The sequence below is a fragment of the Sorex fumeus genome, unplaced genomic scaffold (genome assembly GCF_029834395.1).
Source record: "Sorex fumeus unplaced genomic scaffold, SorFum_2.1 ptg000019l, whole genome shotgun sequence".
In the NCBI taxonomy this organism is placed as follows: Eukaryota; Metazoa; Chordata; class Mammalia; order Eulipotyphla; family Soricidae; genus Sorex; species Sorex fumeus.
The window spans coordinates 16,574,868-16,591,384 of NW_026606076.1; the positions used below are offsets into that span (position 1 = coordinate 16,574,868).

A 16,517-nucleotide genomic window follows, 5' to 3' on the forward strand; every position below is an offset into this window, starting at 1 on the left:
ATGTTCTCAGCACTGTGGTGTTCCCTTAGAAAACCACAGTGGACAGAATCCCCAGAAAAGTCAGTCCCGAGAACAAAGTATAAGTCAAGGGTTACTCCATAATGACCATGTGATTATAAATTCAGGAGCGAAACCTTTTGAATGTGAAGCATGTGGGAAGGCCTTCGATCAAGCATCACATCTTATTATGCATAGGAGAATTCATACAGGAGAGAAACCTCATCAATGTCAGACATGTGGGAAGGCCTTTATTCACATGTCCAGTCTTAATAGACATATGAAAACTCATAGTGGAGAGAAGCCTTATATATGTCAGGAGTGTGGTAGTGCCTTTACTCAATCCTCAGGCCTCAGTATACATAGGAGAATTCACACTGGAGAGAAACCATATAAATGTAAGTAGTGTGGAAAGGCCTTTACTCAATCCTCAGGCCTCAGTACACATAGGAGAATTCACACTGGAGAGAAACCACATGTATGTAAGGAATGTGGAAAGGCCTTTGCTGTAGCCTCAAGGCTTAGTGTACATAGGAAAATTCACACTGGAGTGAAATCATACTTATGTAAGGAGTGTGGAAAGGCCTTTGCTAGAGCCTCAAAACTTACTATACATAGTAGAATTCACACTGGAGAGGAACCGTATATATGTCAGGAATGTGGGAAGGCCTTTACTACATCTTCAAGACTTAGTAAACATAGGAATATTCACACTGGAGACAGACCATATGTATGTAAGGAATGTGGCAAGGCCTTTGCTGTAGCCTCAAATCTTAGTGAACATAGGAAAATTCACACTGGGGAGAAACCATATATATGTCAGGAATGTGGGAAGGCCTTTGCTAGAGCCTCAAATCTTACTGTACATAGGAGAATTCACACTGGAGAGAAACCGTATTTATGTAAGGAATGTGGGAAGGCCTTTGCTGTAGCCTCAACACTTCGTGTACATAGGAGAATTCACACTGGAGAGAAACCATATATATGTAAGGAATGTGGGAAGGCCTTTGCTGGAGCCTCAACACTTAGTGCACATAGGAAAATTCATCTCAGAGAGAAACCTCATCAGTGTCAGACATGTGGGAAGGAATTCCCACGGTTCTCTTCCCTTACTCTACACATGAGAATTCACACCGTAGAGAAGCCTTAGAAATATCTGGAGTGTGGAATGGCCTTTACTTCATCTTAACAATTGACTGTACATAGAAGAATTGGTATAGTGGATAGAAACCATATATATGTAAGGAATGTGGGAAGGCCTTTGCTACAGCCTCAAATATTAGTATACATAGGCTAATTCACACTTGAGAGAAACTGTATATGTAAGGAATGTGGAAAGGCCAATGTATGGCCTTAATACTTAATGTACATAGGAGATTACACACTGGAGAGAAACCATATACATGTAAGAAATTTGGAAAGGCCTTATGAAGCCTCAGATTTAGTGTGCATAGGGGCATTCCTGCCAGAGAAAAACCTTATATATGCGAGGAATGTGGGAAGGCCTTCTGCTTTTCTAAGCAGAGAAAAATTCACAGTGGAGAGAAACCTTATCAGTGTCAGACTTGTGGGAAGGCCTTCATTTGGTGCTATTGTCTTACTCATTATGTGAGAATTCATACTGGAGACAAACTGCATATATGTCAGGAATGTGGGAAGGGCTTCATGTACCCCTCACACCTTAATAACATAAGAGTTCATATTGGATGATTTTATCCTTTAATAACAGTCTCTAAGGACAGAACAGGACAAGTCAGTCAAGCAATTTTCCTTTAGACACTATGGTCAAGGGTGTTAAAAAGTGCAGTTAAGAGGGAAGTAAGCCTGCCTGCTCAGAACAGGCTTCTCATGTCATTGAAAGGTACCTGCTGATTTTTACCCGGGCTGCACCTATGCCAGTTTTCTAGTGCTTGGAATTGCTTGTGTGTTAACTTGTAAATAATGGGTCCTGGTGATGAAAATAAGGAGGAAGGTGACTGAATAAACAGGTACAGAAACATCACCCTGCTCAGAGCTGTTATGGCTCACTACTCTGTTATTGTTTGCTATGCTTCTGGCTTGGCTCAGAGGGGCTGGTTAGCGGGAGTTATGGGAGAAATCAACCAAGATGCAGCATTGAATACTTTGAAAATGGAAAAACAGGTAAACCTTCATTCTTCAGTCTTTCTTGTGTTAGGTTTTGGCATGCTTGAGCCCCCTGAAAATCCCGGTTTGGGAACATGAGCGGCAGGTCACGCCAGCTTGTAGGGCACTTTCACACTTTTTTTACTTGTTCCGGACATGCAGGCTTTAGAGGATGTGGAGCATTTAAGGGGTGCATTGTAGCTGTTCTGTGGCGCAAGTGTCATGGGTGAGGGTGCGTTATCCTGAGGTCCCGTGCAGCCACGATTGCATCCAGGTCCAAGATGGTGCTGGAGGGTGGTCACATGGATTTCAGGCCTTGGTGTGAGGAGCCTGAAGAGAGTGGGGGTCTTGACCATCTCATTCCTCCCTACTCGAGACTCTGCAGGACTCTGTTTGGAGCCTTTGGACTAGACATAACACTTATCGAAACTCCAGATATGTTCACGGGCAGCCCACAAAGGAAAGGGACACTTTTGCGGTTGGTCATTTTCATTGGCTTCTATGCTGGGGTTTGGACAAGTGAGAGGTATTTGCCTCTGAAAATTTACTCTTTGGATTATTTTTTTTTCTTTTTGGGTCACACCCAGCGTTGCACATGGGGTTACTCCTGGCTTATGCACTCAGGAATTACTCCTGGTAAAGCTCAGGGGACCATATAGTTGCTGGGATTCAAACCCGGGAAGGTCACGTGCAAGTCAAACAACTCACCCACTCTGCTATCACTTCAGCCCCTCTTTGGATTAATTTTAATACCTTTTTAATTTAGGGGAGTTGGAAGGGATTCTTTGATGCTCAAGGTTACTTCTGGTTCTGCAGCTCAGGATTTATTCTGTGGTGTTTCTGGGTTCCTATGGGATGGGGACGTTTGACCTGGATCAGCAATGCACGCTCGAGCAATCGACGAAAAACGGGAGGGCCTTACCTTTACCTTTATCTTTACCTTTACCATCAAGGCAATCATCCTACTCACTTTACAGTGAGTCCAACCCCACTATTGGTGTTTTTTTCCATATATAGAATTTCTACTTTCTGCGTGTATGGTACCCCCAGCAGGTCAATCTGTGCCTGTAAGGTGAGTGCATGAGCTGCCTGATGGCACCGGCAGACTTCCAGATATTCCGAAATTGATGCTGTGCCTTTGGCCAGACAACAAAACCTTTGGGCAAAGTCTTCCAAGAAAGTAAACGGCCAAAAATTAGGTATGTGCGTGACACACCAACAAACCATTTCCGGCTCAGCTATATAATTGGAGGCCAGGTCTCTCTGGTTCCTGATCAAACTGCTTAAGGGCTATGATCCCAGAGACTCAGAGACAAATCTTGGAACCAGAAACTTTTTTGCAAAGATGCTCCCGGTTCCCGCAATGAGCTTCCAGTGACAGACCACTACAAGGGAGAAAGGGTGTATATCTCCGCCTGATCCCACTTGGTGGCTCAGTGGCCACCATCTTCCATAGGCCATTGGACAGACAGATTTGGGCCTGCAGTGATAAGACATGCAGGGCCTCATGGGATTTGGGTGGACTCTGCCCTTTCCTCCCCACCTCAATGAGACCCCGAGTTGCAGCCCATGTACGGACTCTCTGGCTCTTGATCACATGGCCATGATCCCAGAGTCTCAGTAACAAATCTCAGAACCCAGCGGCTTGCAAAAGAAATGTGTCTCGTCCCCACAGTAGGTTACCAAAGCTGGGTATTTCAGGTGGCAATAGGTTTCGTGCCTGGTGGCTCAGTGGCCACCATTTCTTATGGCTTCTGGATTGTTAGGTTTGGGACTGCTGTGAGGAGACATGCAGGGCCTAACTGGATGGTGGTGGAGCCGGCCCTTTTCTCCCCACCCTAACGAAACCCCGAGTTGTCTGGCACCTATGATTGACCTCTGTGGCTTGTGATCAAGGTGCCTAATTGCTATCATCCCAGAGATTCAGAGACAAATCTCGAAACCCAGCGCCTTTTAGGAGAAATGCATCTGGACCCTGCAGTAGGTTACTGTCCGTGGTCCACCCCAGGGGGAATTGGTACTATCCCCCCAACTGCTCCCACTTGGTGGCTTGGTGGCCTCCATCCTCGAAAGGGATTTTGAAAGTCAGGTTTGGGCCCACAGTCAGGAAGATACATGGGTCCTCTCAGGATGGGGTGGAGCCGGCCAATTCCTCTCCACCCCAACATGAGCTTATGTCATTCCCACGAACCACCTCTCTGGCTCGTGGTAAAGCTATTTAATAGCCATAGTCCCAGAGACTCAGGAACAAATCTCGGAGCCCAGCAGGTTTTGTCAGAAATCCCTCCAGATTTAGTTGTTAAAAGTTCAGAATTCCAAAATCATATGTTATTTTTAACCAGCAATCGAAAAAGAATTGTCTACTGTTGCATTTTCGCCAGATCTGAGTGCTGGTGTAAAATCCCAAATAATAATGGTGGGTCTCGTGTCAAAATATTGAATGTAATCAAAGTAGAGAGAAGAATGTGGAAATTATCTGCCCCACAGTTCGGGGGAGTCCTTGGAATGGCAGTATATTTGGGTTTTTAGTGGTGGGAAATGGGCACGGTGAAGGGACGGGTGTTTCATTGTATGACTGAGAATTATACCTGAAAGCTTTGTAATTGCTCTCCCATTTTTTCCCCTTTTCTCACATTTATTTAGAAATCTCCAGAGTAATAGTAGGGCAAGTAGGATGCTTGCCTTGCATGTGGCCAACCCAGGAGGCCTCCAATCCACAACATCTTTGAATTGCTCATTGAACATTGAGTAACCCTTCACATCCCTAGAACATGTGATGCGGAGGTGTGGCATGGGGTAGGGGTGTCTTCTCCCCTGAGCTGTTCATTTCGGATAGATACTGTGTTTTGCTTTCTTGACTTTCTTGTCATTCTTCCTTATCTGTCAGGTATGTCAAGTAGTCCTTGTGTTCCCGGCTGTATAACTAGCTTGACTGTACACCTAAAGGGTCGGGTGCCCTTTCTGGACTTCACTCAGTCAATCTGACACCTTGCATATCTTTGCCTTTGGATCATTGCCATGGTTTTTTGAATATGGGAATAAATTTAGTTTTCTTTTGTTTTGGGGCCTGGGCATGCTCAGCAGATATTCCTGGTGGTTCTCATAAGTTGCTTTTGACAGTGTTCAAGGATCACCCCCTGTCAGCCTCATGCAAGGCAAATGCCTACCTGCTGTACGCTTGTACACACCAAAATTGTTTTATTGTGTGTATGTTAAATTGTGACTGTGATCCCATCGTGAAGCTAATTCGAATCAGAAGAACAGTGCACCACGGAGGGTGCTCGCCTTACAGATGCCACCTACCTTCGATGTCCAGCATCCCCTATGGTATCCCAAGCATCATTGGGTCTGATTAAAAACAAAACCCAAAAGGCTTTTTGGGGGATTGCCGAGCTCCTCCCAGCAACACTTCCCACAGACTTTCCCTTTCTGTAGGATTGCTTGGACTGTGAGAACTATGGAGATGTCCTCCACCTGTTTGGTCATTCAACTGCATTCCATTCAACGTTGGACTAATTCTCATTGTTCATTTTGTTTGATTTCAGAACTCAAATCACAGATTCAGGATGTGGCATTACAGCAATTCCTTTAGGGAACAGGGGTATTGCATACAAGTGTACTGTAAGATTCTGTTGTTGAAACTAAATATTATGCCATTGGAGTGCCCAGTGTACCAAGCATGGGACTTGAAAGGTGGGGTGCGGCTCCATCCCCACAACCACATCTATGGTCTCAGCATCACAGGAAAAATATCGGAGCCTAATGCCTGGACTAGAGGGTCTTTAACCTCAGTGGGTGCTGAAATCTGAAAATTTATTTTATTGTATCGTTTTTTAAAGTTTTCATTAAAGTGCCAGTATTTTCAAAGTTGTTGATATTTGTATATAGGTGTACAATAATTGAACACCGATCCCGGCATCAGCTTCCCTCCACCCGTGTTCCCGTATTCCCTCCCCACCCCAGTCCCCACTCTACCCCCGCCGGTCATCTGGACAAGTACATGACTAGGTTTCAATGGTTACAGCTTGGATCTCTTGTTTTCATTTCTGTTGCATCTGTGTTTTGGGTAAATGGCTACACCCCTCATTCATGTCACTGGCATAAATGAATCCCTGATCCCTGTAAACTTCTGGTTCTCTTCCGCACCAAATTTCTTTCCTTCTTTGTTAAGCTTTTCTCTAAACACTGGAATCAGGGATGATTGAAGCAGACCCTTTACAGTACATTTCCACATTCAGTGTTCGGTATTCCACAGATGAGTGAACATCATCCTGTTTTTGTTATTTTTCTGGCTAACTTCACTCAAGACGGTATCTTCCAGTTCCAACCGTGTTGCTGCATAAAAGCAGTAATTGTAAAACCTAAAAAATATCACTTGATCCCCCTTTATTCATCGATTTATTCGAGTGGGTGACAGTAAAATCTCCATGCATGCCTGCTGCGTGCTACTGTAGCCCAATGACATCTGCTCGTTCTAGGAACATGCAGAGCCTCAAAACGATTATTCCGGGTCTTGAAGAAGAAGTCTGACTATCTTGTAGGTGGGCGTCCACGCGATCTTTTGACATCCCGTGGAATCCAATCAGTAATGCTCTAGGCCAGTGGTTGTCTGTAAACCTCATTACGTGTACAGCCCATCTGATTTTTGATGCCTTGGCAGATGAGACAGCGTCCCTGATTCTTGACCGTTGATGGAGATCAGAACTCCGGATTCTATCTCTCATTTGAGTGATGCGTGATATTCCAAGCATAGCTCTTTTGATTCCTCTTTGAGAGACCCGAGTAGTGTTCTCATCCTGTTTTTGTAGGGCCCAGGTCTCTGCTTGATATGTTAATGCAGGAAGAACAGTGGAATTGAAGAGATGTGCTCGTAGCTGGAAGTTCTTTGTCCTCTTAGTTATTTATCCAATGCTCTTGAAGGCATTCCAAGCCACTCTCTTCCTCCTGCGCAACTGAGGTGCCAGGACAGTCATCATGTTGATTTCTCGAACTAAGAATATATAACTGTTGAATTCTTAGATGGTGGTTCCATTGAGAGCGAATGGAGCGTCAGGAACGAGGTTGTTTCCATATACATTGTCTTTGTAAGATTCAGCTGTAGTCCCACCTTTCCACACTCACGGTCGAAGGAGGTCAGCATTTGTGTCGCTTGGCTGATGTTTGGTGTTATTAGAATGATGTCATCAGCAAAGCGGAGGTGGTGTAGTTGCCGACCATCTATCTTCACTCCCATTCCTTCCCATTCCAGTTGTCGCATGATGTTCTCGAGGGTGACACTGAAGAGTTTTTGTGAAATGGTATCACCATGCCAAACCCCTCTCTTGACATGGATGATTATTTCTTTGTAGAATGGTGAGATCCTGGTAGTGAATCCGTAATAGAGCTCACGGAGGATCCTGATGTATTGAGTTTGTACATCCTGATTGGATTCGGCGTCTATGACCTCTTCCGTCTCAACAGAATCAAAGGCCTTCTTTAAATCAATGAACGTTAGACAGAGTGGCATCTTGAACTCCTGAGAATCCTCAGTGAGCTTAGTAATCGTGTGGATATGGTAGATGGTACTGCATTTTTTCGGAACCCGGCTTGTTCATATGGTTGTTCTTCATCTTTACTTAATCACTTAATCACTTAACTTCCCGTTAGTCGTCGATTTGCTTGAGCAGGCGCCAGTAACGTCTCCATTTGTCCCTGTCACGTGCTAGTGTAGCCCAATGGAATCTGTCCGCTCTGGGAACATGAAGAGCCTCAAACCGATCGTTCATTATCTTGACGAAGAGTCTGACCATCTGGAAGGTGGGCAGCTACGCGGTCTTTTGACATCCTGTGGAATCCAGTCTGTAACAGCTCTAGTCCAGCGGTCGTCTTTAAATCTCATTACGTGACCAGCCAATCTGATTTTTGACACCTTGGCAAATGAGACAGCGTCCCTGATTTTTGATTGTCGATGGATGTCTGAACTCCGGATTTTTTCTCTCATTTGATTGAATCGTGATATTCCAAGCATAGCTCTTTTTATTCTTCTTTGGGAGACCTGAATAGCGTTCTCATCCTGTTTGCGTAGGGCCCAGGTCTCTGAGGCATATGTTAATGCAGGAAGAACAGTGGAATCAAAGAGATGTGCCCGGAGCCGGAGGTTCTTCGTCCTCTTAGCTATTTCTTCGACGTTCTTGAAGGCGTTCCAAGCCGCTCTCTTCCTCCTGCGCAGCTCGGGTGCCAGGTCATTTGTCATGTTGACCTCTCGACCTAGGTACACATAGCTGTTGCATTCGGAGATGGTGGTTCCATTGAGAGCGAATGGAGCGCGTCAGGAACGAGGCTGTTTCTCATAAACATTGTCTTCGTAAGATTCAGCTGTAGTCCTACCTTTCCACACTCACGGTCAAAGTCGGCCAGCATTTGTGCCGCTTGGCTGATGTTTGGTGTTATTAAAACAATGTCATCGGCAAAGCAGAGGTGGTGCAATTACCGACCATTTATCTTCACTCCCATTCCTTCCCATTCCAGTCGTTGCATGATGTTCTCGAGGGTGGCACTGAAGAGTTTCAGTGAAATGGTATCACCCTGCTGAACCCCTCTCTTGACATCAACGATCACTTCTTTGTAGAATGGTGAGATCCTGGTAGTGAATCCGCAATACAGCTCACGGAGGATCTTGATGTATTGGCCTTGAATGCCCTGATTGGCTAGGGCTTCAATGACCGCTTCTGTCTCAACAGAATCAAAGGCCTTCTTTAAATCAATGAACGTTAAACAGAGCGGCATATTGAACTCCCGAGAAACCTCAATGAGTTTGGTTATTGTGTGGATATGGTTGATGGTGCTGAATCCTTTGTGGAACCCGGCTTGCTCACATGGTTTCCCTTCATCTAGTGTTCTGCCAATCCTATTTAGGATGACTCGAGTGAACAACTTGTAGATGACAGACAATAGGCAGATCGGGCGATAGTTGCCAATGTCATGGATGTCTCCCTTCTTGAACAGTAGTACGGTCCTGCTGGTTTTCCATTGGGACGGAACCTTGCATTCAGACAGGTAGCGAGTGAAGAGCCGAGCCAGTGTATTGATGAGTACTGATGGCAGGTTCTTCAGGTGTTCAGGTCTGAGCTTTTCTGGGCCGGGTGCTGTTTGTTTCTTTACCGACGAAATGGCATGTCGGATTTCAGAAGGGAGAACGTTGGGAACGACATATCCATCCTGTGGAATTTGGTATGTCAGCAAGTGGACATGGCTATCGTAGAGATTTGAGTAGAAGTCATGGATAATCTTCTCCATTGCCATTCTGGAGGATGTGATGGATCCATCAGGACGTCGGAGTGCAGTCATCTTGGTCTTGTAGTTGGCGAAGGACAGGCGTGGTAACGAATACTTTTCCCAGCTTCTGCCGCATCTATGAGTACTTCTGCTCTTCTCTCTTTGAGGTCTTCCTTGATCGCATCTATGCACTGCTTTGCGAGCTCGGACGTTAGCTTGTGGTTGCCTGAGGCGCGTGCCAAACCACGCTGGCAAATTAGCTCAAGAATTTTCGAAGACAGGCGTTTTTTGTAGCTATCTCTCTCTTGGCGTTTCTCGCACATTCATGGGGGTGCTGAACCAGTCGATCGTATTCCTTGTCAATATTGTCAACAATGGCATCTTTCCATGTTGCCGCAATAGAGCCAAAGAGTTCCTAGTTCTTGGTCGTTCTGGGAGTTCTCTTTTTGAACTATGTAGCCCTTTCTTCCTGCTCTGTGAAGTAGAATTTTGCACGAAGGAGACGGTGGTCCGATCCAGTTAGAAATTTTGGGACTACAGCGACATCAGTCAGGCAAAACTGTCGATTGAATATGATGTGGTCTATTTCGTTGTGGAATCCTCCACTGGGAGACTCCTATGTCCAACGTTTACATTCTGCTTTCTGGAACTGTGAGTTACCATGACGTCAGAGGGCAGTCATCTTGCTCTTGTACTTGGTAAAGGACAGCGGGTATTACGAATGCTTTTCCCGGTTTCTGCCACATCTACCAGCATCACTGTTCTCCTGTCTTTGAGGTGATCCTTGATGACTTCTCTGCATTGCTTTGCAGCTCCGTCATTCGCTTGCGGTTGCCTGAGGCATGTACAAAGCCACGTTGGTGAATAAGTTCAACAGTGTTCGAAGAAAGGCTGTTTTTTTCGTGGTTATCTCTCTCGGCCCCGAGAGTCCAGGCAGCAGGAAACCCTGAGCAATGCTGGAGTGACCCTCTCCTCACCTTAGTAAATAGAGCAAGATAACAGAAAACTCAGTGATCCTCGCGAGGAATCTGTTTCATGTGAGATATTTTCAAAGGTCTGTCTCGGCTATGTGGGAATGCATCATTGCCTTCGCATGTGTATCCCACTAAGCTATCCCACTAAGCTCCACACTAAGCTAGTACCAAACCCAATCTCATTCCCCTTTTATTTTCCCACTAAACTCGTGCTTCAATTTTCTGCAGAGGGAGTTATTTCCACGTACTGTGTATGTTCTTTGAGTTGGAAAAAATTACACAGCAATGTGGACTTCCGTCGGTCTATTTTGCTTGTCCATCTTCCTGAAACGTCAGGTCGTTGCCTGGAAAATCCATCCACGTGTCAGAATTGCAACCGAGTTGGGTAAATGTTATAAACCAACCTCCAGGTCTAGAATTTTTTTTGACGAGAAGACTATCAGGCACAGCACAGTAATTGGAATCCTTCTCTGCTTTTCTTCGGGGAGCAACAGACCAGGAGGAATTCTTCTGGTCATGCACACTGTGACAACATCTCGAGTGTGCAGTTATGCCTTCAGCCCCATGAGGATGCCAAGACAGGTGGGATGTCTTCTGTGGGTTACCAGTAGGAAGTGAGCACCCATGCTGCAAAAAAGCACTCCCCTGGGACAAGCTACTCAGAGACTGTTCTGCTCAGTCCATGGACACAAACTGCGCCAGGGGAGAAGCCCTGGACTGTGGGAAAGGAGCACTGTTTATAGTGAGTCCAGTTATGCACCATTTATGTACTCCACAAGATATGAAGACTGGAATAGACCCCAGGTGAAAGAAAGCTCTCACACTCTTTGTCTCTCCATACAGCCCACGATCATGCTTGAGTGCTTCCTGAGTGCAGAGCCAGGAGAACCTCTGCAGGTTGCTGGATTTGTGGCCCCCAAACCATGAACAAACCAAATGAAACAAAAACAGCCTAAGTCCCTTATTGAAGGATTAGCTCACCCCAACGTGGTTGTTTCTGAGCTGTATCTTGCTGTATCCATGCTGTGTCTTCCTTGTAGAAGAGGGTTGGGTACCCTCAGAACATAGGGTGATGAGATGTGGGTTGCCCATAGCAGGAAATATTTCTAAATGGTTTCATCACAGACATAACAAAGTGGCTTAAGATGTTTTTTAGCTCAGAGTCTCACAGTGTCCTCCCATTGTTCATCGATTTGCTCAAGGGGGCCCAGTAACCTAGTGAGACTTGTTACTGTGTTTGGCATATCGAATGCATCACGGGTAGCTTGCCATGCTCTGCCGTTTGGGCAAGATACTCTTGTTAGCTTGCCAAGAGGGTGGAGGAATTGAACCCAGGTGACCATGTTGGCCGCATGCAAGGCAAACGCCCTACCCGCTGTCCTATGGCTCCATCCTTGCAGCTTTCCCTTGCTCTGTCCACGTAAGGGTCAATCCTCTACACCCCTCTTGGTCTAGAGGCAAATATGGAGCAGCACACTCAACCCCCGAGGTGGTTCAGCCATGTATCCCACAAGATCTGAAGGCGGGAATCGAATGCTGGTCACCCATGTGAGAGACTTGCACCCTCAAGGCAATCCAACCACTTCCCCTTTGATGCTCTGTGCTTGATCTTTAATTACCCCATACTTAACACAGAAGCAAACCTAAGGGTGGAAAATTCTTAGAGAAATGGGCCTGGAGAGGGACGGAATCACTCACAGCTCCATCTCATGGCGTTTCATCTTAACTTCCGTGGAACAAATTTTCCCATGTTTAATATTTTCAGCCCTTCTCTTTCCTTAAATGTTAAATATAGGGTCATTAAGGATCAAGCACGCAGCTTGGGCCGCTGCAACGGGAGTAGAGCAGATAGGCCTTTTACCTTGCATCCATACGACCCGGGTATAGTCATAGATTTCCCCTACAGTTCTTCAATCATGTCCATAGTGATTCCTGAGTGCAGAGGCAGGAGAAGGACCTGAGCATATCCGGGTGTGGCCACAACCATAAAGGAACAAACAACAAAGAAAAGTAAAACACAGAGCTTCAGTTCCTTGATGGTGAATTCCATCAGCCCAACTTGAGGGTGTCAGAACTGTATATTCTTCCATTCCCCACGTCGGTGTAGAAGACGGTTAGAGTACCCTCCTAATGTGGGGTGATGGGATGTAGGTTGCCCATAACAGTAAACATTCAAAGGGCTCGGTCACAGGCATCACAAGGTGCATTCAGAACCTTTCTTGTGCAGAGAGAAAAGAACAATTAATGTGAGAAAATAACCTTGCCTTGCTCATTAAAGGTTCAGTTCAATCCTCTGCACAACTCCAGGTTTAGAGACAAAGCTAGGGCAACCCACTCGACCCCCAAGGCGATTGAGATATCCTCCCCACAAAGACCTGAAGGCTGGAATTGAGCCCAGATTACTCAAGTGAAAGACAAGCAACCGCAGGCTTTCCTTCCTACTGCTGCACCTGTGGAAGAGGCTTGCTTGATCCTTTATTACCCCATACTGAACACTGAAGCAAACCTAAGGGTGGACAATTCTTAGAGAAACGAGCACGTTTTGTTACTTTATGTTCCCCAGATGAAAGCACTCTTTCTATGTCTGTCCCTTTCTTTCAGACTAACACCCAAGAATAGCTGAGACAAGTGCCAGGAGGTTTACTCCATCGCATGGAGGCCATCCGCACATACTAGGGAAAAAGGCAGCTCAGATAGAGAAGGGAGCACCAAATAAAGGGTGCTGGGAGGATCCTCCCAGGATGGGAGATGCATGCTGAAAGTTAACTATAGACCGAACATGGTTGCCACTCAATGCCTCATTTGCAAACCAGAGCCCCCCAAAGGAGAGAGAGAACAAAAGGGAATTCCCTGCCACAGAGGCAGGGTGGGATGAGGGGGATGGAAGGAGAGGGACTAACTGGGATCAGTGGTGGTGGAGGGACGGGTACTCGATAATTGTATAACTGAAACCCAAGCACAAAAATTTGTAAGTCTACAACTGTACCTCATGGTGATTCACTAATAATAAATAAATAAATAAAAAACAAAGAAACGATCCCAGAGAAGGACAGAAACGCCCACATCGCCATCTCGTGGTGTATCGCAGGAACTGCTGCGGCCCACCTTTCCCATGCTTTAGATTTCCTGCCCATTTCTTTGCTTTAATGTTAGGAATAGGGTCATTAAGCCGCTTGGGTCGCTGCAGTGGGAGCAGAGTGGTTAGTGCACTTGGCTTGCGGTCACAGGCCCCGGCTCTTTCTCTGGCTCTCCATACAGCCCCACCGTCATGCCGGATTCCTGAATGCAACCTCAGGAGAATCTCTGCTGTTGCTGCATTTGTGTCCCCCAAACCATGAACAAACCTAATACAACCAAAATAGCCCCAGTCCCTTATTGGGGGATTCCCTCACCCCATCGTGGGGGTTTCTGAGCTGTATCTTGCTGTATCCTTGCTGCCTCTTCCTTGTAGTAGAGGTTTGGGCTCCCTCAGAATGTGGGGTGCTGGGGTGTGGGTTGCCCATAACAGGAAATATTTCTCAATCGCTTGGTCACAGACATAACAAAGTGGCTTCAGAAGGTTTCTAGCTCAGTGAAGAGAACAAAAATGAAAATAAATGACTTTGCCTTGGACTTTCCACATCAGTTCAATACTCTGCACCCTTCATGGTCCAGAGACAAAGCGGGAGCAACCCACTCGACCCCCAAGAAGATTCTTTCTTTGGCTCTCCATACAGCCCCACCATCATGTCGAAGTGATTCCTGAGTGCAGAGCCAGGAGTAACCCTGAGCATTGCTGGTGTTGGGGTCCCAAACCATGAACAAACCAAATTAAACCAAAACAGCCTCAGTCCCATGTTGGCAGATTCCCCCACCTTAACTTGGTGGGTTCTGAGCTGTATCTTGCTGTATCCCTGACTCCTTTTCTTTGTAGAAGAGGGTTGTTGCATCCTCAGAACGTGGGATGATGGCACGTGGGGTTGACTATAACTGGAAACCTTTCCAAAGAGCTGGGCCACTGACAGAGCAAAGAGGGCTCATATTTTTTCTTGTTCAGAGTGAACAGAACAACGACAAAATAATCTCACCCTGCTTGTAACCGACCAGGTTCAATCCCAGGTACTCAATATTTCCCAGAACCCTGTGGGCACACACCAAAACAGCCCCCCCCCCAAAAAAAACCCCTCGGAGCCAGAGCTACAGTATAGCTGGTAGGATGTTTGTGTTGCATACAGCCAACTTGTGTCCAATCTCCAGCATCCCATGTGGTTCCCCAAGTACCACTGATGTAGGCAGGTAGATAGGGAAAGGCTCTCTGCAATGAAACAAAGTCTCATAGAAGAAGAATTCTAGGACCAACCCACCCTGTGGAGACAGAAAATAAGGACTTGATAAGACGATCCCCAGACCCTGAAGATATGGGCCTCCTCCCCATGAAATTCCTCCTTTCCGAGAACCCCCCTTTCAATCCGGTTGACTCCAGTGACCCAGCCCCAAGGTGATTCCAGGACATTCCAAGTCAGATGATTCTCGAACCCCTTTCAATCCGGTTGACTCCAGGGACTCAGCCCCAAGGAGATTCCAGAACATTCTGAGTCAGAAGGATCTATAAGAACCAGCTCGAGAGCCCACTTGGCGCTCTCTCCACCCTCGGAGAAGCCCGCGTTCCCTCCGGACGCGTTACTCTCTCTCTCTCTCCCCCGCTTATCTGCTTATCCCTTTCTCTCCCTCTCCAAAAGCCTCCAAATAAAATCTGTTACTTCACTACTCGTCTACTCCTGAAATTCTTTTCTGCGAGCGGGACAAGAACCCCAGAAACCTTGGGTAAGGCTTTGGACTGGTCTCTCCTTTCCTGCAAAGAGCAGATTCTCGCCCCAGCTTGAGTCCGTGGCTCCCCGAGCAATCGGGTGGCGGGGATTAACTCCCGTGCCGAGAAGATCAAGCGGACTTCAGGTGTGGCTTGACGGCCACCTTGTGGGGCTGGCGGGGCTTAGGCCCGTGCCGAGCAGGTGCTCGCTGCAGACTTTACCGGTCCTAGCCTACCCAGGGTCCCGGGTGGCAGAGGCGGGTGGGGAGAAAGTGACCGTCTTTCTCCTCCCCACTTCACATAAGTCACCCGTGGGGCCCACCGACATCAGATGGCAACCACGAAGGGATAGATGCAGTGAAGAAATCCACGAGGAAGGAGGTAATCTGTGGAAAATCTGCTGTGGAGGTATGCTCCCTTGGAAATCTCTAGGGGGTTGGGAAGTGGGAGGAATGTGATAACCTCTGTGTGAATGTGTGTGTGCATGAGCACCTGATGGTCTCTGCAAAGAGGCACCCCTCCTTTGTTTGCCTTGGGTCATCGTCCACTATGGGAGGAATGGGAGGAAAGCCCAATAGTGTGAAGATTCTGGGAAACTAAAGCAGATCAATTTCCAGACAGAAAATCTCCCCAGTCTAACTAGAAAATCCTTTTCCCCAGCCTAACTAGAAAATCAGCTAGAGGTCATTTGAAATGCTAATGAAGGCAGTCCAGAGGTAAGGCAGAAAGAAAAAAAAAGGGTAAAAGGCAGGTAAGAAGCCTGAGAAAAGCAGCGAACTAGCAAGAAGCAGGGAAGATGTAACAAGCTAAAAAAAGGCAGAAGTTTTTCAAGGAGCAGAGTTTTAAGACCACAGCACTAGGTTAGGCTCGGGCACACAGCTGTGGGTCTGCCTGATGCCAGGCCCACCCAGGGACGCCTGCGGTGGAAGCAGAGGCCATTGGTGGAGACGGTCCAAATCCAATGAGCCTCTGAGTGAAGACCTATCCACGAGGGGTTAGAGTCCCCTTGGGAGAAACCAAAGTGAAGGCTTATCCACGAGGGGTTAGAGTCCCCTTGGGAGAAGCCAAAGGCCTATCCAGGAGGGGTTAGAGTCCCCTTGGGAGAAGCCAAAAGCCTATCCATGAGGGGTTAGAGTCCTCTTGGGAGAAGCCAAAGTGAAGGCCTATCTGCGAGGGGTTAGAGTCCCCTTGGGAGAAGCCAAGGGCCTATCCACGAGGGTTTAGAGTCCCCTTGGGAGAAGCCAAAGGCCAATTTACGGGGGGTTAGAGTCCCCTCGGGAGAGGCCAGAGTAAAGGGGTTCGAGTCCCCTTGGATAGACCTGAAGAAAAGTTTTGCCAAGGAACCATCTTTTTCATAGATTATTGCTTGCAATTAGGAAATA

General features: G+C 46.8%; 1 pseudogene; it reads left to right on the forward strand.

Annotated features, from left to right (window-relative positions):
• Nucleotides 1-295: 295 nt before the first annotated feature.
• LOC130022098 (zinc finger protein 675-like) lies at nucleotides 296-1,054 on the forward strand (annotated as a pseudogene).
• Nucleotides 1,055-16,517: the final 15,463 nt, after the last annotated feature.